Source organism: Panthera onca, chromosome C1 (genome assembly GCF_046562875.1).
Source record: "Panthera onca isolate mPanOnc1 chromosome C1, mPanOnc1 haplotype 2, whole genome shotgun sequence".
In the NCBI taxonomy this organism is placed as follows: Eukaryota; Metazoa; Chordata; class Mammalia; order Carnivora; family Felidae; genus Panthera; species Panthera onca.
In genome coordinates this window covers 50,336,261-50,359,710 of record NC_138346.1, presented here as the reverse complement: position 1 = coordinate 50,359,710, position 23,450 = coordinate 50,336,261, and the positions used below count along the sequence as shown (strand labels likewise).

The following is a 23,450-nucleotide window of genomic DNA, read 5'->3' as shown; positions in this document are numbered from 1 at the left end:
TTTGGGAGAAGACTTTGTTCTTAATTGTATTTTTCAAAACTTCTTGTTGAGGTTTCCTCCCTCCTATACTTTATTTCTGTTATATATGAGCTTACCCCTATATTGTGAGGGTTGATAACATTTATGTTATGATGATCACAATTAAGTCTTCCGTGCTTTGTACATTAGTTCATTATTTTAGTCAACATTCTATAAACAGTGTTTTCATTATTGTGATCATGCAAATCCTCTTCACAGCAGAGCACAGATCTTTGTGCTTAAGAATAGTTATCTAGGGGCGCCTGGGTGGCTCAGTCGTTGAGTGTCCGGCTTCGGCTCAGGTCACGATCTTGCGGTCCTCAGTTCGAGCCCCGCATCGGGCTCTGTGCTGATGGCTCAGAGCCTGGAGCCTGTTTCGGATTCTTTGTCTGCCTCTCTCTCTGCCCCTCCCCTGTTCATGCTCTGTCTCTGTCTCAAAAATAAACGTTAAAAAAAAAATTAAAAAAAAAATAGTTATCTGGTATTTTAAATTGCCATTTCCCCCCTATTTATTCATAACCTCCAGTTTTTCCAAATTCCCCATTCAGTCAGTTTTTCAGGTTTCTCTCTGTCTTCCCTTTTGGGGCTCTACATTTGCCTGCTCTGATCTGACTGCCACAGACCTGCTGCATGGCCCTCAACCTGGATCATGTCTTTGCTGTTTCTCCTGTCCTCTGGATCCCAAGTTTGCATCTTTCTAGTTTACTTCATCATTTTATTTCTGGATTTCACTGGTAAGCATGTCTAGGAGGCAAATCTCTTGAGTCCTTTCATGTCAGAAAGTGCCTTTATTCTAACCTAATATTTAATTTATGCTTTGGTTACAGGTTCCAGATTAAATATAATTTTCTCTTAGATCTTTGGAAGTATCCGCCTATCTCTTTGTAGCATTCAGTGTTTCTTCTGGGGCAATCATTCACCTTTGTAGGTGATCTGTTTTTTTATTCTTGGGAAGAATAAACATTCATAACTCTGTTCTTTGAATTCTCTCCAGTGAGTTTACCATTTGCATTGTCTTTAGTCTGCTTCTTTGTTCTTTCCTCTGGTCTGTTATATTTGATTTTTAGTCACTAAGAAGTAATTTATATTCAGGAATTATGGCTCTAAGTGATTAAAGCCAGAATTTTCCTGGTATTCAGCCTGGCTATAAGAGCAATAGAGTCATATCTTTTAAAAATACTAAAATCAGTTTCATTTTTTATCACTCATTTTTTTTTTAATTTAAAAAAAAAATTTTAACGTTTATTTATTTTTGAGACAGAGACAGAGCATGAATGGGGGAAGGGCAGAGGGAGAGGGAGACAGAATCGGAAGCAGGCTCCAGGCTCTGAGCCATCAGCCCAGAGCCCGACCTGGGGCTCGAACTCACGGACCGTGAGATTGTGACCTGAGCTGAAGTCGGACGCTTAACCGACTGAGCCACCCAGGTGCCCCTATCACTCATTTTGAAGTAGCTAGAAATAAATTCTTAGAGTCAGAATTCAGAGCATCTAGTAGGGATAGCAGAGTACCTGCACTTAATTTCCCTTCCTTGAAATATCTGAAATAGAAAAAAGCACAGCCCACAGCCCACATACTAAAAAAATAAGAAACAATCACACTGTCCAATAGACTATAAAGAATATTTATTAGAGACTGAAATTTAGACTAAATCATTGAGATTTGGCAAGCAACTCCCAGATCCCACCATAGCATAACCTTGTCCAAAAGAAAGAGGCCAGAAAATAGTATCTATAAGTACGCACATATGCACACACATACGAAGACAAAAAGAAGAAAAAGCAAGAAAAGGAAAGAAAGAAATGTAAGGTTCTAGTGGTGGACCACCAGAAAAAAAAGATAAATAGCATGGAGTTGATGTAGTGGCAGAAGAAATGTAGCAATGTGAAACATAGCCGTGAAGCTTCTGACCGCAGTTATGTATGCAGAAAACTCTTGAAAATTACAAAAAAAAAAAAAAAAAATCCAAAATGCATATAGCCACTTGGATCTAGAGTGGCCTCCAGCCTGTTAAAGCTGAATTCTGAGGTGAATGCCTTTGAAACGGCATTCTTAGGACAAAGGAATAAATAGAATTTAGTGACAAAAGATGGGAAAAACAACAACAACAAACAAACAAAACCCAAGTGGAGCTGCTCAGTTTACTTAGCATATCATTCTGCTGCCCCTGAGCAAATAAATGACTCAAAAATTATTATAAACCAACAGTCTTCTGTCCTACAACTCAAATTCCAAAGACACAGTTAAATCAGTGCCCAGTAATAAAGTCAAGGATACTTCAGCTTCATTTTTCATGGGAAACACAGTCATACAAATAAAAGTAATAGAAAGTATCCAAATCAAATTTGCCTATAATTTTAAGAAAATGAAGGAAGATAACATAAGCAAAAGGTAGGTCTCATCCAGACATTTTGAAGTATATAGCTACCAAAAATCAAAGTATACTTTTAAAAATCTTAAGGAAATTGCAAAGTGTAAATTTTCAGGAATAGAAGAGAAATTAGGAGAAGGTTGCTTGGTTGCCTCAGTAGGTTAAACATCTGACTCTCGGTTTCAGGTCAGGACTTAATATTAGGGTCGTGAATTCAAGCCCTGTGTTGGTCTCCACACTGGGTGTGGAGCCAATTCAAATAAAAAAAAATAAGAGTAAAAACATAAGGGCTACGACAGAGGAGATTTAAAAAATGTCAGAAAAAAAGGAAAGGATGACACATTAAAGAAACAATTACAGGAATCAAAACATTGTTAGGATCTGTCAAAAGCAGGATTGTTAGCAAAGACAGTATTTGAGAAATAATTTGGTGGAAAATAATGGAGATAAAAGTTATTCCAGAGAAGCTAATAGAAGTAAGAGCCAGAAAATGGTTAATCAATATATACATACTTGGCATTTGTAAAGAAGAGTATAGAACAAATGGAACAAATAAATGAAAATTTGGAAGACATCTTATGTAAAATAATTAAATCAGTACTTGGAAGTGTTTATATACTAATAAAATAATTAGAAAAAATAGTGAGATTATGATATATCCTGGAAAATGGACTGACTTTTGAGAAAGAATCCTGAAAGCATCCAGGAAGAATTATTATATCATCTGGAAGAAAAATATCATGGAAAAATTTAATAGATAAATCACACTTCAAATAGATGAAACATAGGTTATATAATAAATGGTGTTTTGTCAAAGGTTAATCATTTAAAGAAAAATATTGAATTCCTGTTTTACTTCCCTTAACAAATATTAAAAATGGATGAAAATTACTTCTAAAAATGAAAATATAAAAGACTTAGAATAAAAAAAGTTGAGCAACTTTGCAAAATGACTGTTAAATTATAAAAGACCTATCATGAGAAACGGTTGAGCATTTGTTTTTAAAAAATTAAAGTTCTATGCCAAATGTAGTGCTTGAACTCACAACCCCGAGATCAAGAGTCACATATTCCACCTACTAAACCAACCAGGAGCCCCTAGGTTGAGCAATTTTTTATGAGTATTTTGTGAGGGATTTAAGTGGGGCTCTTTAAATACAGTGTAATAACTGGAAGCTAAAAGTGAAGAAATAGATTTGATGAATGATAGAAACTTCTGTAAACAAATTTAGTAGATTCACAGAAATGCTATCTGCCTCACACATGACACAAATGTATTTTCACAAATAGATGTAGAAATCTTGCAAATAAAAGTGAAAGAGATAAAAAACATAGAAAAGCAGTATTCATGAGTAAGACATGGGAGAAGAAATATAAATGACTGGGCAGCATACAATTTTTTAGCATCCTGCATGTGGCCAGACTAAAGAGCAGAAAACAAACAGAGGATCTCATGGGAGTTTTAGGGACCAGACATGGCTCAAATACTATTTCTGCCAACATTTTCTTTTCCAGAATTGGTCACATGATCCCATCCACATCCATACAGCTGCAAAGTGTAGTCTTAAGTATGTGGAATAAAATGCAGAAAAAGGCAGAATAAAAATGCATGTTTTTCTGAAAATATAACTTTTTTTTTTACATGTCATTTCATTCTAGGCATTTATTCTTGGGTAATTCTACATATGAATAAGGGGGTAAATAAAAAATACTGGAAATATAATTTTTCATTTTATAAATGGGAGTAGTTTTTATTAGGCAATAAGCCTTAATATTCCTACACTTGATCTTAGCCAAAAGGCTGAGAAGCGATAAGCCTTAATATTCCTAAATTCTGGTACACTATATAGCAATTTAAAAGATAGAAATTTAAAACAATAAATCTATATGCTCTGACATAGAATACAGATAAATTGTTGAGAAAAAATAATTATGAAGCAATGTATACCATATGATCCCATTAAACTAGGATTATAGACAGTGAGAGGATCACTTTTACAAATTTAGAATTTTGTCAACTTTTTTTCCCTTTGATGACATCTTTTTAATGAAAGTCTTTATGATTACTTTGTAGAAAGTATATATGAAAACTAGTCTAATTCATTCTTTTCACTGTGGTCACCATCAAGAGTATGATAATGTTTTTGATGATATAAAACACTTTGTTTTAGTTCATTTGAAATTTGCGTGAGGAAACCAGAGAAAATATTTTTATAATATATAAAAGAGATACTTTTAAATTTGAGAGAAATAAAATGACCTTCTTGAAGTCCCATGGTTACCAAGTGGTGATAATTACCCAGCTTTATGAGCTGCGAATATGGGGAGTGCTTTGAATAAAGAATTATTGTCAGTCATTTGTTAAGCAGCTATAAATGTCCATTGATTAAAATCTTCGGGGTTTTAGATATTATAATCAGAAAGATATTTCTGAAAAAAAACACAAAAACTATATATCAAAATTAGATTTTGGTAGTTGCAATAATTATATCCCTAACCCAACCCAACTTCTGGGGAATAGGTACAGGACTCTTAACTTTTCTAAGGATTGGGCCCTTCTGGCCTTAGGGTTTTTAAGTTGCTAGTGTTAGGAGATACCGTGCTAATTATTTTTATGTATTTTCGCCTCTACTAAAACATGTCTTTTAGGTAACTCAACATTTAGAGATGAAAATCCTGTTTGCACCAGGTTCATAGTTTTCTGTCACTTTTTAACAATTTCATTCTTTGCTGGGACCCTACGTCTGTCAACATCAACATTCTATCATTCAGAGCCTTTTAAGTACCTATTTGCAAGTGACATTACATTCGATGCTTTTCAGAGTAAGTTAAAAGTAATGGAGCTTGCGTTTAAGGAGTTTAAAACAGAAGATGGAACAATAAGAGTGAAAATTATTGTCACAAAAAAAGTGAGAATTATAAATTTGGGAGGATTACAGTGTTCAAATACAGAAAAAGGAAAAAAAGAAAAAAGAAAAACAAAACCCTTGCTTTTAACAAACTAGAGGCTTTCAGGACATTAGGCTACCAGTCTAATGCTTCAAAGTTGGAGGGGGGTGGGGAAGATTTTGAAAGCCTATTTTCCTTAATGTATGCCAAACTGAACTTGCATGGGACATTTATTCCTTATGTGTAACTGTGTCCTAAACTATTTCAATCATTGACAGATCTAGACAACTATTCACTAGCTATTTTAAAGCTAGAAAGGTTTCTGAAGATATGATTATTAGGTAGAATATGCCTATTCTGGTTGCTGAGAGAGTAGATGTAATTCTGAGGAGCCTCACAACTCCGGAGCTGTCTACTTCTTTCAGCTCTGCCAAATTCATCCCTCTCCATGTGATCAGCAAATTGCCACTTGTGCCTTGCCCTGTACTTTACTAAATTTGATAATAAGGCTATTTCACTTCCAGCTGAGATTTTTGCCAATTACTTAAAAATATTATCTCCTCAAAAAATCCTGCTATTTTTAACCACACAACTTTTCATACTTGAATAATTAAGAAAAAAAAATTCAGAGATAATTCACTTGTATTTTTGCTGCATTTAAAAATGCATTTTGGGGAGTTGGATTTTTCCAAGAGTAAAAAGAAAAAGCAAAGGTAGTGATTATTAACTACTTGCCTGCTTTTTTTCTTTTTTCAAATTGTAACATCATATATAAAAGATCTTCCTCTAAACAGTGATTTTTTTTAGATGTTTATTCCCCAGCAAGATTTTGGGGTTATTTTGAATTTAGCCTAGTTTAGTGGAGTGATTCACAAGCTTTCAGACAGCTCTGGACTAGGTTATCCATGGATCAGCAGTTGCTGTAAAGAAAATACTTCTACCTTGAAGAATGAGGTCAAGGTATCCTGAAATAGAAATGGAAATGAATAAAAGCATACATTTTAAAACTGTGCCAGTCATTAAATATTTTTTCCAAATACCATTTATATTTTTGGACCGTCTTCCACTGACACCTCTGTTTATGTGTAACTCAGTGTAGAATTAAAACAAAATGTTTTAGTGGTTTATTATTATTATATGTATATTTCTAATTATATGTCATAGTTTCTGAAATTAATTTTAAGTAAGGTTTGAATTTATGACTTATTTATTTTTATATTTATTGCATATGTTACTTAATAGTAAAGGGATAATTAAGTCTTGAGAAGCCAGATGTATGGGATGTCCTCTTCTAGAAACTTACCAATTAAAGAGTTCAGTCTACAGCAGTAGAGCTGGAAAGGGGCAATGTTATAGTCTCTTGGACCTCAGATGATCTAAGATCTAGATTCTCAGTAAGAATAAGATCACCCTCAAATAAATAAAAATTGGTTCTTGGAGAGGAATGTTATTACAATGGTATGTGGCCATCTAAAGCTCAGTTGTACCCTACAAAGTTGTATTTCTCAATCTTTAGTTTTTCTCATGGGATTTTCTTGCATATCACATAAATTGCACTGACATTGAGTTCTTGGAAGATGTACAAAATGTTTGCAAGATATTGCTACAAAATTGTAGTGAATATATGGCTGCAACCAGAGGACTTTATCTCAGTCATTTGCTCAGTATAGAAATCTTATATGAGAGGTCACTTTCCATTGCCTTTTGTCTGCTACTGTCTGCATTATGGATCGGGTGGTTTATGTTTGATTCGCAATGGTTTTGTGTGTATGGTTGGTTCTGAAGATTAAATAAAAAATAGTCTATATTTTATTATTTAATTCTACATCCGTAATCAACCTAGAATTCTGTAAAGTACTAAAAAGAAAAAGGAAAGCTGTAGTATCTGAATGACTGTCAGACTGTCAGCTAATTATTTCCTCATATAAAGCAAAAGTTAAATGTTCACTAAAAGTAATTTTTAAGTAATTATTTAGTTTTTCTACTGCTTATTTTGCTGGAAAATAAGTTTTGAATTATTAATTTTAAATTCTTCTTACATTGCTATTATGTATTGATATATGCTCCTAATTTGCATATATAATTCGATATAATTTCCTTAAGTAAATGATTTACATTAAAAATTACCATAAACAGTATTAAGTTAGTAGCCTTTCCAGTTTTAAATTTTTACTGGAAAAATTTAGTCATTCTTATTCTGCAATGTATAAAAAGATTATCCATATACTTATTCTTTTTTATGTACAGAGCTCAGATATTTTATCTGACATTATATCAACAAATATATAATCTATCTATTGTAAAATATCATGGGGATAAATTAGGAAAAAAATGGCTATAAAGGCTACTATGGAAGGTAATATTGAAAAAAAAACGGTTGGGAAACAGTTGAGGGACCACAAGCATTAGGTATTAGTTCCAGGCACAGGGAAGGTCTTAGGTAACATGGAGTATGTTAGGTCAAAATAAGCACTGTACCAGATTCCATACTGTGGAAAAAACAAAGTAGGAATCAGTAAAAAAAAAACACACAAACTAAAACCACTGAAATCTGAGTAAATTATAATAATTTCAAGGTAAACTCAGTAATGGTGAGTAAAACCATGTAAAAGTGGACAGGGATTTCTGTGTCTGGATTTAATTACTCTTGATGTTGATGACTCCCAAATGTGTAGATTCCAGATCTCTTTGCTAAGCTCCAGACTAACCTTTTAGACTTTGATGCCTTAGAGATGTTTCAGATTTGGTTTATCAGAAACCTTTCAAACTCTAAGATTGAACTCTCTTATGAATCCTTTCCTCCAACCCCTTCCTCCCTTGTTCTTTACCTGACTTTTCCATCTCAGAATTTTGCAGAAATATTCAACCAATTGCTTAAACCAGTGACTGGGTTGTTTAGTGTCTTTGACTCTTTTTGTTAATTCATTCCCATAAGAAATTCAGCATGTATTTTTGTTGTCTTAATACTTGTCTCAAAGATTATCATCTCTTTCTTGGTTCTCAAAAGAACCAACTACTCTCCCTTTCATTTTCATCTTCTTGCAATCATTTCACCATTAACAATCAGAGTAGCCTGAATACAATTTAACATTCACTGTTTAATTTTTTCATTGGTTTTCACTGTAAATAAAGCCAATCCTAATTCCCTACTATGTGCTGTGAGTTCCTTCCTGATGTGATCCCTAATTATCTCCAAACTCTTAGCTTGCTACTATTCCTTCTTACCCCCAGACTGCAGGCAAACTGTTTTTCTTTCAGTTCCTTGCATAAAACCAGTTCTTTGTGGCTTTAGGGCTTTTGCTCTGGTTGTTTGCGCTGCCTGGGATATTCTTTCCTGCCATGCTTTTTGTGGAAGTATCCAATTTTGCCCTTGGAGTCTCAGCCAGAAAGTTACCCTTCCAGACTACCCTATTGACAAAGGTTCATACTTTCACTCTATTCTTATTTTGTCTAGATTGGCATCCTGTTCTTTATATCAGTTACCACAATTGGTCATTTTTGTTTACTTGTTTACTCGTTTTTAGTATATGTCCTCCACTAAACTGTGAGCTTCCTGAAAGCAGGATTCTTTTCTTTGGCTTACTTTGCATCACTAGAGCTTAGCTCCCAGTGTGTTCCATAGAAGAAACCAATAAATATTTATCAAAAAACATACTGTGCATACAGGGACTGAGGGTTGTATATCCTGCTTCAGGAAATATTGTAAAAAAGAGTTTGGATGTGTAAAGCATCATTGACTTATCTGAGTTGCTGCAGTTTTATATATTTATTTTTTAACCTTTTTAATTAAATTTGTTCTTTAAAAATTTTTTTTTACATTTATTTATGGTTGACAGACAGAGTGAGACAGAGCACAAGCAGGGGAGGGACAGAGAAAGGAGGAGACACAGAATCTGAAGCAGGCTCCAGGCTCCGAGCAAGCATTCAACACAGAGCCTGATGCAGGACTAGAACCCACAAACCGTGAGATCATGACCTGAACCAAAGTCAGTTACTTAACCAACTGAGCCACCAAAGCACCCCAAATTTATTTTAATTTCATTATAATCTACAGTATTACATTAGTTTCAGGTCTACAATATGGTGATTCAACAATTCTATATGCATCACCAGTGCTCATCATGACAAGTATATCCTTTAATTTCCTTCACTTATTTTCCCCATCCCCCCACTCTTCTCCCCTCTGGTAACTATCAGGTTGTACTCTGTAGTTAAGAGTCTGTTTCTTGGTTTCTCTCTCTTTTATTCGTCTGCTCTTTGGTTTTTTTTCTTAAATCCCACATATAAGTGAAAACTTAGGGTATTTGTCTTTCTCTGACTGACTTACTTCACTTGTCTTTAACTCTCTAGCTCCATCGATGTTTTTGCTAATGGCAAATTTTATTCTTTTGTATGGCTGAATAATATACCATTATACATACATATATATAATATTCCATATATATATATATACACACACACACACATATATATATATATATATACACACGTGCACGCGCGCACACACACACACACACACACACACACACACACACTACTACTTCTTTATACATTCATTTATTGATGGACACTTGAGCTGTTTCCATAGTTTGGCTATTGTAAATAATGCTGCAATAAACATTGGGATGCATGTGCCCCTTTGATTTAATTTCTTGTATTTTGGGGGTAAATACCCAGTAGTGCAATTACTGGATTGTATGGTAGATCCATTTTAAAATTTTTGAAACTCCATACTGTTTTCCACAGTAGCTGAACCAATTTGCACTCCCAGCAACAGTGCACAAGAGTTTCTATTTTTCCACATCCTCTCCAACACTTCTTGTTTCTTGTGTTTTTTTGTTTTGTTTTTGTTTTGCCATTCTGACAGATATGAGGTGACATCCCATTGTAGTTTTGATTTGCATTTCCCTGATGATGAGTGATGTTGAGCATCTTTTCATGTGTCTGCTGTATATATGTGTGTCTTCTTTGGAGAAATGTCTGTTCAGGTCTTCTGTCCATTTTTAAATTGGATTACTTATTTTTTTGGGTGTTGAGTTGTATAAGTAATTTAAATATTTTAGATACTAACTCTTTATCAGAGATTGCATTTGCAAATATCTTCTCCCATTCTGTATGTTGTCTTTTAAGTTTTGTTGATTGTTTTCTTCACTTTGAAGAAGCTTTTTATTTTGATATAGTCCTAATAGTTTATTTTTGCTTTTGTTTCCCTTGCCTCGGGAGACACATCTAGAAAAAAGTTTCTACATTTGATGTGGGAGAAATTACTGCCTGTGCTCTCTTCTAGAAAGAGTTTTTATAGTTTTATAGTTTCAGGTCTCAGATTTAACTCCTTCATCCAATTTGAATTTGTCTTTGTGTATGGTGTAAGCTAGTGGTCCAATTTCATTACTATCCATGTTGCTTTCCAGTTTTCCCAACATTGTTTGTTGATGAAGCTTTTTCCCATTGCATATTTTTCCTCCTTTGTCAAAAATTAATTAACCATATAAGCCGTGGGTTTATTTCTGGGTATTCTATTCTACTGATCTATGTGCCAATTTTTATGCCAGTACCATACTGTTTTGATTACTACAGCTTTGTAATATAACTTGAAACCTAGAATTATGATGCCTCCAGCTTTGTTTTTCTTTTTAAGTATTGCTTTTTCCATTTGGGGTCTTCTTTGGTTCTATACAAATTTTAGGATTTTTTGTTCTAATTCTGTGAAAAATATTATTGGTAGTTTGATAGCAATTGCATTAAATCTATAGATTGCTTTGGGTAGTATGGACATTTTAGCAACATGTGTTCTTCTAATCCATGGGCATGGAATACCCTTCTACTTGTTTGTGTCATCTTCTATATATTTTATAAATGTTTTGTAGTTTTCGGAGTACAGGTCTTTCACCTCTTTGGTTAAATTTATTCTTAGGTATTTTATTATCTTTGGTGCAATTTTAAATCGGATTGCTTTTTTAATTTCTCTTTGTATTGCTTATTACCATATGACATGCCACACATTTCTGTATGTTGATTTTGTATCCTGAAACCTTACTGAATTCACTTATCAGTTCTAGTAGTTTTTGGGTGGAGTCTTTAGTGTGCTGTGTACACACACACATATATATAAATATATACATATACATACATATACACATACATATACATATATGCCATGCCGCTCCCATATACATATATATGTATACGTACGTGTATATGTATGTATATGTAGTATCATGTTGTCAGCAAATAGTAAAAGTTTCACTTCTTCCTTACCAATTTAAATGCCTCTTACTTCCTTTTCTCATCTGATTGCTGTAGCTAGGACTTTCAGTACTATGTTAAATAATGGTGAGATTGGACATTCCTGTATTATTCCTTGGGGGAAATGCTTTCAGTTTTTCACCATTGAGTATGATATTAACTGTGAGTTTTCCCTATATGACCTTTATTGTGTTGAGGTACGTTCCCTCTAGACCTACATTGTTGAGGGTTTTTATCATGAATGGATGTGGTACTTTGTTAAGTGCTTTTTCTTCATCTATTGAAATGATCATATGATTTCTATTTTTTCTCTTACTGATCTGATGTATCATGTTGATCAAATTACAAAGATTGAGTTACCCTTGCATCTTGGGAATAAATGCTAGTGGATCGTGGTAGTTGATTTTTTAATGTATCGTTGGATTTGGTTTGCTACTATTTCGTTGACTATTTCTGCATGTATATGAGTGTATTTACTGCCATTTGGTTACCTGTTTTATGGTTGTTTTCGTAGTTCCTCTTGATCCCGTTCTTTTACTTTCTTTCATGATAAATTGGCTTTTTTAGTGAAATACTTGGATTCCTTACTCTTTATATTTTGCATCTCTATTACTGTTTTTTGATCTGTGGTTACCATTGGTTTTATATATAACATCTTCCACATATAGCAGTCCAGATAGATTAAAATTACATAAAACAGTGATAACAAAGAATTTTAAAAACTGCTAGAAAAAAGAAGATACTTACATACAAGGGATACCCCATAAGGCTATCAGTGGATTTTTCAGCAAAAACTTTTCAGGTCAGAAGGGAGCAGCATGGTATATTCAAAGTGCTGCAAGGGAAAAATCTGCAACCAAGAATACTCTATCCAATAAGGCTATCATTCAGAACAGAAAGAGAGAGAAAGAATTTCCCAGATAAGCAGAAGTTAAAAGAATTAATTACCACTAAAACAGTGCTAAGAGAAATGTTTAGGGGGACTCTGTGGGTGGGAAACAAAAACCATAAGTAAGAGTAAAAAAAAAATAGGAAGAACAAAAGCAAAAAAACATAAGTATTTCTGTAAAAATAAGTCAAGAGAAACACAAAATAAAAGGATATAAGGGTGCCTGGGTGGCTCAGTTGGTTGAGCGTCCAACTTCAGCTCAGGTCATGATCTCACAGTTCATGGGTTCGAGCCCCACATCGGGCTCTGTGCTGACAGTTCAGAGCCTGGAGCCTGCTTCGGATTATGTGTCTCCTTCTCTCTCTGCCACTCCCCTGCTCATGCTCTGTCTCTCAAAAAAAAAGGATGCAAATTATGATACCGAATACATGAAGTGTGGAGGGGAGTAAGGAATTAGTTCAAAGTTAAGCAACTCTCTGCTGATTATACACACACACACACACACACACACACACACACGTATTTATATCATTTATATCTATATTTATTTATCTATAGATAGATATATGTGTAACTAGGTAACCATGTAAGAGAGACTTCATTACACAATATTTTTGTATACTGAATTGGCTTCATTATAAAATTAAAAAAATTATCTTGCTTATCACCAAGTTATATGAATTATGGCTAAGTGAATTTTTATAAAATTTTAAATCCTAAATTTCCAGTTTCTAGAATTGGAGTGGTTTAAATTAAAATATAGGCTATATATCATATAGGATTAATTTCTTGCATTGGCATACATTAATTATGTGAACTTAATTATATCAACTTATGTTATCCTTAGGACAGCTGAAGTCAAGATATCAAGAGAGGCCAACATGGCTTCTAATAAGAGAGATAGGCCTGACCAGTAAATATAGCAGGTAGAGGAAATAGGTGGCTTCAGTATGAATGCTACATCTAGAACAGCAAGAACAAATGCTCGGAACAGTACGTATTGATTTGAAATCTGGCTGCTTTCTCACAGGAATGACTAGCACCACTAGGGTTATTCATTCAATCATGATTCTGTAAAACAATTCCAGGAAGCCAGTTGATTTATAATAAATACTGGAAAAATGTCCAAGTTTTTTGGTAGCTGAGCTTTCATTATTTTTGTTATTTTGATTTTATGATTGCCATCATTAAATAGGAACTTTGAGATAATTATATTTATTCCAGAGAGACATGTTTTGTATAAACAATTGAGAGAATGTTTGACCATATTAAGAAAAAAATAATGTAACCATTTAAAAGTTTCTAAATTGAGGGGTGCCTGGGTGGCTTAGTCGGTTAAGCGACTGACTTTGGCTCAGTTCATGATCTCGTGGTCCGTGTGTTCGAGCCCCGCGTCTGTGCTGACAGCTTAGAGCCTGGAGCCTGTTTCAGATTCTGTGTCCCCCTCTCTCTCTGACCCTCCCTTGTTCATGCTCTGTCTCTGTCTCAAAAAAAAAAAATAAACGTTACAAAAAATAAATAAAAGTTTCTAAATTGAGAGAAATCAATACAAGAAATTTTCTTTAAGCTTGAACCTTTGTATATTAATGAAACTTCAAAGTCTAAAGTAGTGACAAAATTTTTCTCTTGTGTTGTAAGAGCCTCTGTTGCATATATTTTATAATATAGCCAACAGTTTTTGGTTTAAATCATATCAATTTGAACTTTTTTTTGTTTTAAAAATATATATGATATTATCTGTAAGTAATAAAGGTCTAAGAATAAAATACAACTATTTTGTTGGACTACCACTGCTTTAAAAATTAAAAAGAACAATGGTCTTGTAGGCTTTCCAGTAAATGTTATTTTTTAAAGGTTAGAATTTAAAGCTGGGTTTTATCTGAAAATATTTTTCTATAATACACAATTATCAGGGTTTTAAATCTTTAAAAAGGAAGATATTTAATTCTGTGATGAATTATTTTATATATGATCACTGTTTTAAAAAGCAGGTGCAGTCACCATTTATAATATAGATAGGCATATGCATATATATGAGAATAAAAAATTCCCTCAGGATATATTACACATAACTGAACATTTAAGTCTCCTGGAAACTGAAGAGGCTGCCAGTGAAACTGAGGAATTCCCTGGCATTAAGAAAATCAAGCAGGTCTCTAATAATAAAATAAATTCACTTGCAGGCAGTGGTTACGATGTGGATACTATTTCAGCTATTAAAATCCATTTTGTTTTCATTAATGGTCTTGTCATTTATATATGACTGTAAGCTCATGCCCTTGAACCCATCTTTTCTAATGTACCACTGTACCACTATCCTTTCTTAGTCTCCCTATTTTATCTTTAAATCTCTTAAAAATGATGTTTGGATTATTTTACCCCTTGTCTATTTTTTTAAAAGTATTTTGTAAATATTTAAAATTTTATAATATTTTAAATGTATTTTTGGTAACTTCTCTCTAATAATTTCATGAATATATCTAAATCTTCCAAAAAACTTTTTTGACTTTGGACTGTGTAATTCTTTAACATCTGGTACAATGTTTTATGTAATATTAAGATGCCATCAGGGCTGAAGATGACTAGACAGTCTACAACCTTGCTTATTGGCATTTCCACTTTCAGGGATGCATTCATTTGTTCATTTTTAAGTATTCCAAATATTTTTCTTTTACATAGGCTTGAACATGACTACTTTTCCTTAAAACTAGTTGTTCAAAAACATCAAATACAGACTTCTCTCTTTTGCCATTAGAAGATTTTTTGCTCCTTTAGTAAGGTAAAAAAGATTTTACTTCTATCTTTAATATCTTGTGTCATCAGCAATAATGACCTCTAGAAAGCATCTGGGGTAGAAGGAGATAAAGTAGTTTTCTTGTGATCCATTCCTGTCCCCCCAAAGAAGGACCCAGATGACATGGTTTATGGTACCTGAACCTTTGGGCAAATTTTGCCCATATTAGCCCATGTATTTGCTAGAAGAAGAGTCTCTGTGGAATAGTGGTCTTAGCAATGACGTCCCTGATTCAGGGTTGCTTTTGATAAACAAGCCTACAGTTAATGGATATATAATAAGCCTAAGAAGAATATTACACAACTCTGTAGGGTATCAAATGGAAATGTTTCATAGTCCAAACACTCATAATTCTGTATGTTAACGTGCCAGCCTCATTAAAAAGCGAATCTAATTCTGGGCCAGAAATCAAAGGACAGTTGCAGCAAGGAGGGACTTGGAGATGCAAACAGCATATCAGAGACATTTTTCTGCTTTGCTTGAACCTTTTAGTTTATATGCTTAAGATCATAAGAAAGTCTTGATGTTTTATAAAATCTCTGATTTGTATGAGTCTGACTGAACGGTTATTTGTGTTAGCTGGTGTGATAAGCCAGGCTTTCTTTCAGATTCATGAAAAAAGAAAGGCTAAGGCAGTTTTTGGCAAGAAGGAGGAGGGGATGAAAAAATATGTGAAAAAGTGATGCTTGGGTAACTGCTTTCTTATGAAGTGGAGAGAAAAATGAGGTACATTACAAGGGAAAATCTTGCCAATGAAATTGGAGGAAATAGATTTAGAACTGAGGGACAGGCTAGGTGGATTGACAGAGAGTGACATGCAATGGAAAAAAGAGCAAAAAGTTTTTTTTTTTCTTGACTCTTGTTGGCAGCCCTGTGGGTAAAAAAATGAAGACCCGTTGACAAGCAGCAGATAACAATAGGAAACACTTTAAGACTGAATTTTCTTGATACTGGAAGGCTTCTTTATGCTTCTATGGCTTTGTGGTGAGATCTCCTGTTCATTTACATAATAACACCAGTAAATCCATTGTTTGTAAAACCATACAACCAATTGCAGGCTAAGGTCATGTGACTAAAACTACCAGGAGCAATCTGTTAAGGAATTTAGACATATTACAAAGAAATACTAGACAAAGTCTGGTGAATTACTTTTGGTATGGATTCCTCAATTAATGATCAAGGAGTGTACTGGGTTGCATACTATCTCCCCAAATTTGTGTCCACCCATAACCTATGAATGTGATCTTATTTGGCAATCAATTTATATGTGATGAAGTTAATGAGAGACCAAAGTGGATTAGGGTAGGGTTAGATCCAATGATTACTATCCCTATAAGGAGAGGGAGCTTTGCACACAGGCATATAGGAGGGTGTGAAGATGGAGACAGAGCCTGGAATGAAGAATCAGTAAACTAAAAGCACCAAGGATTACTGACAAATGCCAGAAGCTAGGAAGAGGCAAGGAGGGATCTTCCCCAAGAGCCTTCAGAGGCAACATGACCTTACCAACACCTTAATTTACGGTTTCTAGCCTCCAGGACAGCAGGGGAATAATTTTTGTTGTTTTAAGCCACATAGTTTAGAAATTTGTTGTGGCAGCCCCAGGAAACTAATATAGGGGCTATGTTGCTAATTTTCAGTTCTACTAAAAGGAAGGAATCTTTGTCTTGACAATGGATCCCCAAGTGGTTGTAAATTTCTGCAAGCCGATAAATCTGGTTGTTGTTACGGTTAATTTGTTGCTGTGGATAATGGCAAGGGGTGACAGAACCCCCCCTGAGAGGAGTATCTGTCCCACCAACTCCCCCACCCTTAAATGGAATAATCCTTCCTAAGCATTTGGAATGTGACAAGTGCTTGTGACCTTAACTTCCTTTATCATGACCAGAAAGACATACTTAATTAAATGCCACTGGTATAGATTGTTAGATGTATGATCTGGAGTGCTTCCTAATCTTGAGAGCTTTTTGTAATCTAATTCTTAGTAAATCAAGAGAATATTCAGGTGGAAGTAATGACTACAAGACTCAGTTACCTGTGTAGGGTGCAGGATGGATAAAAGATTTAGGTCACATTGAGGAAAGGGTTCCAGGTCACATAAAGAAAAGGGCTGAAGGGGAGACATACACATATGTATGAGAAGGAAATGATAAATTACTTAACTGAAGGAGTCTGTATATATGACTTTTTAAGTTATAAGAATACTCTTATGACTTAAAACACTGTGCAATTTCATTATATTCTAGTCTAGATAAATTAAAATCTCACTATGAGAACTGTGATTTAGAATGAAAAGTACTTGGATAGGGGGGCTGAATGTTATCCTCGTAAAAAGCCCTAGAATCTGAAAATGTTGTCTAAGAATCTGAGATCAGCTTGCACAACCTGTAATAAAAGATCTTAGGCATTTGCAATTCTTTGGGTGTAGTGGTCTGGGGTCTGGCATACAAAATTCATTAGGATTGCCATATGAGGGTGCTCAGTAAATAGCAATGATTCTCTACTGGGAGGATTTTGGCAGTTCAGAACCATTCCTTTGACAGTGTCTAGAGATATGTCACAACAAAGTAGTTGTCACTGACAACTACTGGGTAGAGGCCAGAGGTACACATTCACCAAAGAACAGAAGAGCCTACCCATTCCCAGCAAAGAATATCCAGCCCAAAATATTAATAGTGTTGAGGTTGAGAAACTTGATATGTAGTAATCCCTATGAGGAATATGGATGTTGCTCTTCAAGACTTCCGTGTGAAACTGGGGGAGTAGAAAATGCAATGATGGAGGCATTCAAGGTAAGGGTGATGTTATGAATTAGAAAGTTTTGGGTTGCCTGGGCGGCTCAGTTGGTTGTGCTTCTGACTTCAGTTCAGGTCATGATATCACAGTTTGTGGGTTCAAAGCCCCATGTTGGATTCTGTGCTGACAGCTCAGAGCCTGGAGTCTGCTTGTGATTCTGTGTCTCCCTCTCTCTCTGCCCTTTTTCCACTTATGCTCGCTCTCTCTCTCAAAAATAAATAAATACACAACAAAAAAGGGGAAAGTTTGGCCAAAGAGATCATCTGATGGTTATGTTACTTTTTAACTGCATAGTTGGGATGCCTATTACACATGATGAAGAAGGTTGTCTCCTCCCTTCCCGGTCATAGGAGTTACTGATTAACTCGCCCTTTACTCAGTTTTACCTCAGCCTCACCTATTAATGTGGGACAAAAAGACCAGGAAACCAAGTGAGACATGCTTGTTTCTCCTTGCTTTGCATCTCTGAAATTGCTAGTAAGGTTCTTGAGAGTGGATAAGGGTTCTGGTTTGTGTGAGTGTGACTTGATAATATGTACCTTTGTATTAGCTCAGCAACCGTCATTGCTTATTCTGAAGTGGTACTATCAATCATCAGCATGAAGTTAGTTCCTCATCACTGACCTATTGAGATTAAAATAAGCTACCATTAGACATGGGATGGAAATGCATGCTTACCCTCCTGAGAAAAATTGTGAACATTTAAAAGCAAATATTTTATTGTATGTTAATTTACAGGAGACATTGGGGGAAAATATATGCTTTTTAATAGAAAATAGCTTGTATCTGATACTTACACAACACCATGGACCATGATTATTTTGGACCATGATTCTTTTTTGTGTGTGTTTTGTTACAAAAAAAGCTACAAAACTACCATTTTAAGATAGATCTGCCTTATAGTTTGTAGATGTTATTTTATGTGAGATTTTACTGTGAGACTTTGTGTTTCCATTCTTGCTTTTTACCAGATGAAGGTGGGGATAGGGATGTTGTGATCATTATGAATGTCTTACCACACTTTTTTTTAAAGTTTTTGTAATTATTCATTTTTGAGAGACAGAGAGAGCGTGAGCAGGGATGGAGAGAGAGAGAAGGAGACACAGAATCTGAAGCAGGCTCCAGGCTCTGAGCTGTCACCACAGAGCCTGACATGGGGCTTGAACTCACAAACTGTGAGATCATGAACTGAGCAGAAGTCAGACGCTTAGTTGACTGAGCCACCCAGGTGCCCCTTACTACACTTTTCTGATTTTAAGGCTTTGCCTTCAACCAATCTTACAGGTGAATTGAATAGAGGGTATTAATTTTTTTTTTTGGTATTGAGAATGAAGGATATTTATTTTGTAAGGTGGTAAATAATGTCCACATTTACCCATTTAAGAACACTATGTAAAGTAAAATTATGAAGTGTGAAATAAAAGTTATGTTTGCGTGGGATTTTTGCAAGATTGTCTAAACCAAATTTTTTTTTTCAGTAATTACTTCTGGCATATAATTTTAATGATATTTAAAAATTCTATTATGAATAACTGAGATTTAATTAAATACAATCTAATTAGTACTTATAAGCATAACTTTGATTTACACATTCAGAAGATAGTTTTAATTTAAAGTCCTGAATTCCCTTTATAGATGTTTGATTCGAATTTAGATTAGGGTGATCACATTTTTGAACTGTTCTTATTTGGCAAGTTTTTAAAAGGAATATTTAGCTAGTGATAATCATTTAGATTTTCTAAAACTGTTTTATGCATATGCCAATAATCAGATTTTAGAAACATAAAAATTATGTCTTAAAAAGTTTAAAAATATCCCATAGAGATGATAAACTTTAGTGTTTTTATAGATGTCAAGTTTTAACTATTTATATCAATGTTTAGAACAAATTTCAGGATTTTCTTTTTTTACTCATACAAGCATAATTAGTTGTATATTATTCTTTTTAGCTGATGGGGAAAAATGGCTAATACTTTATTATTGCTAAACATTAAAAAATGCTTTTCTTTGGGGGAGGGGAATTACAGGTAAAACATATTCTTTAAAGGAAGCCTAAAATACAAATTGAGCTGTTTGTAAAAGACTCTCTATTCCAAGTCAAAGAATAAATAATTGTAAATGAATCTTCAGTTATCTTGTTACTTTATGCTTATCCTGACCAGTGACTAGTTTGAACTAAGTATTTGCTTATTTAATTTTTCTGGATTATGGGTTGAAAGTCAAAATGCCTAGAAGGACAAGTTTTGTAACACACATTAAACAGGAAACAATATTTTTGAGATCCACAAAAATACACAATTTCTGCTATTTGGGGAGAAATTTCTGCTCTCCTGATTTATCATACTACTTTATTTTGATCAAAATTTAAAGATACTGTGTTTCAAAAAATGAAGCAGTGAAAATACAATTCAAATAGCAATTAGCCTCATAGAAAGAAAGATGAAAAAAATGAGAGAGGTTGGAGTAAGATGAAAAGTATATGTTTTCCTTATAATGAAGGCAGACAGTATCCAGTACAAGTACATTGTAAATACTTACTCTATAGACTCTACAACTGCTAGTTTTCTCCATTTACCCTTTCAGGTTCTTTCTCTACCCTCCTCTGCTCTGCTCTATACTCTGGGAAACTACTTGTTATAAATTGTACCTATTGAAATCCCTTTAACTCAGGTTCTGGTTGGATTAGCAACATGAGAGCTGATTGTGGAAAGAAAAAGAAAGCTCAAAGTAATTATTTCCTTTTTCCTTTCCCTGCCAGAGTAAGGTTTTAGCAGCGGCTGCTCCCTTTGAGGTGCTCATCATCTACTACAGTATTTGCTGGTGTCTGGTAACTCTTACCCCTTCCTCATTGAGGCGTAAGAGTTTCCTACTCTTGCTAGCTCCTGGGTGCATCACCATGGCATACTGCACTGAATTCTGCCTACACTTGTACAGACTGTTTCTTCCTTAAACTTGTTTCAACTAACCTTTGATGTGCTGTGTGTTTCATGGTGGGACTCTGAATAATACAGTAACTATATCTAAAGTAGTCTTCTTTTTAATAGAATCTTTATGCAAGAATGAGAGTTCAGTTTTGGTGTGCCTTCTACATTTTTATGAAAACATGTAAATTCAAAAAATTTAGCCTACCTAAAAGCAGCTTCTCAGCTCGTTCTCAAAGCTCTGTCAGTTTCAACCTACTCACCTGCACCCCAGCCTTCACCATGTGCATCAGGGTGACCCAGAAGTCCTACAACATGTCCACCTCCAGAGCCTAGGCCTTCAGCAGCCGTTCATACACGAGTGTGCCTGCTGCCCACATCACCTCCTCTGCCTTTCCCTGAGTGGGTGGCAGCAGCAGCAGCTTCCAGAGTGGTCTGGTCACCTGCATGAATGTAGTCGGGGTTGTGGTGTGGCCAGGGGTGTGGGGGCGCGTCACAGCTCTCTCAGTGAACCAAAGCCTGCTGAACCCCTGTAAGCTGGCAGTGGGCCCCAGCATCCAGACTGTGCACACCCAGGAGAAGGAGTAGATCAAGACCCTCAAAAACAAGTTTGCCTCCTTCATCGATAAAATGTAGCACCTAGGGCAGCAGAACAAAATTCTGGAGATGAGGTGGAGCCTTCTACGGTAGCATGGAGCAACATGGGCAATGTGTTCAAGAGCTATGTCAACAATCTTGAATGGCAGCTGAACACACTGGGCCAGGAGAAGCTGAAGCCGGAGGTGGAGCTTGGCAATGTGCAGGGGCTGGTGGAGGACTTCAAGAATAGGAGGAGGAGATCAAAGTGAGTGTAGACATGGAGAATGAGTTTGTTCTTAACAAGAAGGATTTGGAGGAAGCTTATGTGAACAAGTTGAAGCTGGAGTTTGCCTGGAAGAGCTGACTGACAAGATTGGCTTCTTAAGGCAGATGTATGAAGAGGAGATCTTTAATCTGCAGTCCCAGATCTCAGACATGTCCGTGGTCCTGTCCATGGACAACATCTTCTCCCTAGACCTGGACAGCATTATCTCTGAGGTCAAGGCCTACTATGAGGGCATTGCCAACTGCAGTTGGGCTAAGACTGAGACCATGTACTGGATTAAGTGGGAAGAGCTGCAGGTATTGGCTAGGAAGCACAGGGATGACTTCCATCACAGACGATGGAGGTTTCCAAGATGAAACAGAACATTAGACAACTCTAGGCTGAGATCAAGAGACTCAAAGGCCAGAGGGCTTCCCTGGGGTCTGCCACAGCTAATGCTTAGCAGTGCAGGGAGTTGGCCATTAAGGACACCAGTGCCAAGCTGGCCAAGCTGGAGGACACCCTGCTGTGAGCCAAGGAGGACGTGGCATGGTGGCTGAGGGAGCTCATGAACATCAAGCTGGCCTTGGACATGGAGATCACCACTGACAACAAGCTCCTGGAGGGTAAGGAGAGCTTGTTGGAGTCTGGTATGCAGAACATGAGTATCCAAACTAAGACCACCAATGGCTACTCAGGTGGGCTGAGCTTGGCTTACTGGGGCCTCACAAGCCCTGGCCTCAATTATGAACTCAGCTTCTTCCAGTGTAACTTCAGCTCTGGTGAGGGATCCAGTTCCTTCAGCCCTGTCAGCTTCTCCATGGCAATGATTGTGAAGAAGATTGAGACCTATCATGGGAAGCTGGTGTGCAAGTCATCTAACGTCCTTCTGTCCAAGTGAACAACATCTGTGGTTCCTCCTGGCCTCCTACTCCTGTGGTTACCATAGAGCCTTTGTGGGCAGGAGCTATACTCCTCCAAGGGGAGCCTTGGAGAACAGGAGACATGCCTGAGGCTCAGCACAGGTCCTCAGCCTACCCTTAGCAGGGAGTCTGCAGCCCTGGGTACCCCCTCTTGCCAGTACCCCCTACTAAAAGCCAATTCAAGTGTCTTTTCCCAAATAAAGCCTCAGATGACTCTGCAAATCCCCAAAACAAAACAAAACAAAAATTTTAGCAAACAGAGAAGTGGACATCTATACAGATTTATGAATTTCCACAAGCATTATATATTCATGTAATCCAGATCAGGAAGCAGAGGATTACCAGATCTCCCTAAATCCCCTTTGTGCTTCTAGTAACTAAATGTTAGGTATAACCAATATTCTAAATTATAACTGTATTAGAATCTCTTTTTAAACTTTATATATGAAGGAATTCATCCAGCATGTACATTTAGTGTCTGGTTTATTTGCTCAACATGTTTTTGAGATTAATTCATATGAAGTATAATATTAATTAGTTCATTCATATCGCTGTGTAGTAAGTAAGTGATTTACCTTTTTACTTTTTTGGGGGGATAAACTTTAGGCTTGCTTTCAGTTTGGTGCTATTTTGAATAGAAGAGCCATGAACATTCCATGCTTATCTTTTAGTGGCTATGCATTTCCTTATCTCTTGGCCATAAACCTAGGATGGAAGTCTTGGAACATGGAATAGTTATATATTTAGCTTAGGTAGATA

The 23,450-nt window shown here is 35.6% G+C and overlaps 2 pseudogenes; one reads left to right on the top strand and one right to left on the bottom strand.

Annotated features, from left to right (window-relative positions):
• Nucleotides 1-4,081: 4,081 nt before the first annotated feature.
• LOC132673912 (U2 spliceosomal RNA) lies at nucleotides 4,082-4,202 on the bottom strand (annotated as a pseudogene).
• Nucleotides 4,203-21,206: 17,004 nt separating this feature from the next.
• LOC132673808 (keratin, type II cytoskeletal 8 pseudogene) lies at nucleotides 21,207-22,669 on the top strand (annotated as a pseudogene).
• Nucleotides 22,670-23,450: the final 781 nt, after the last annotated feature.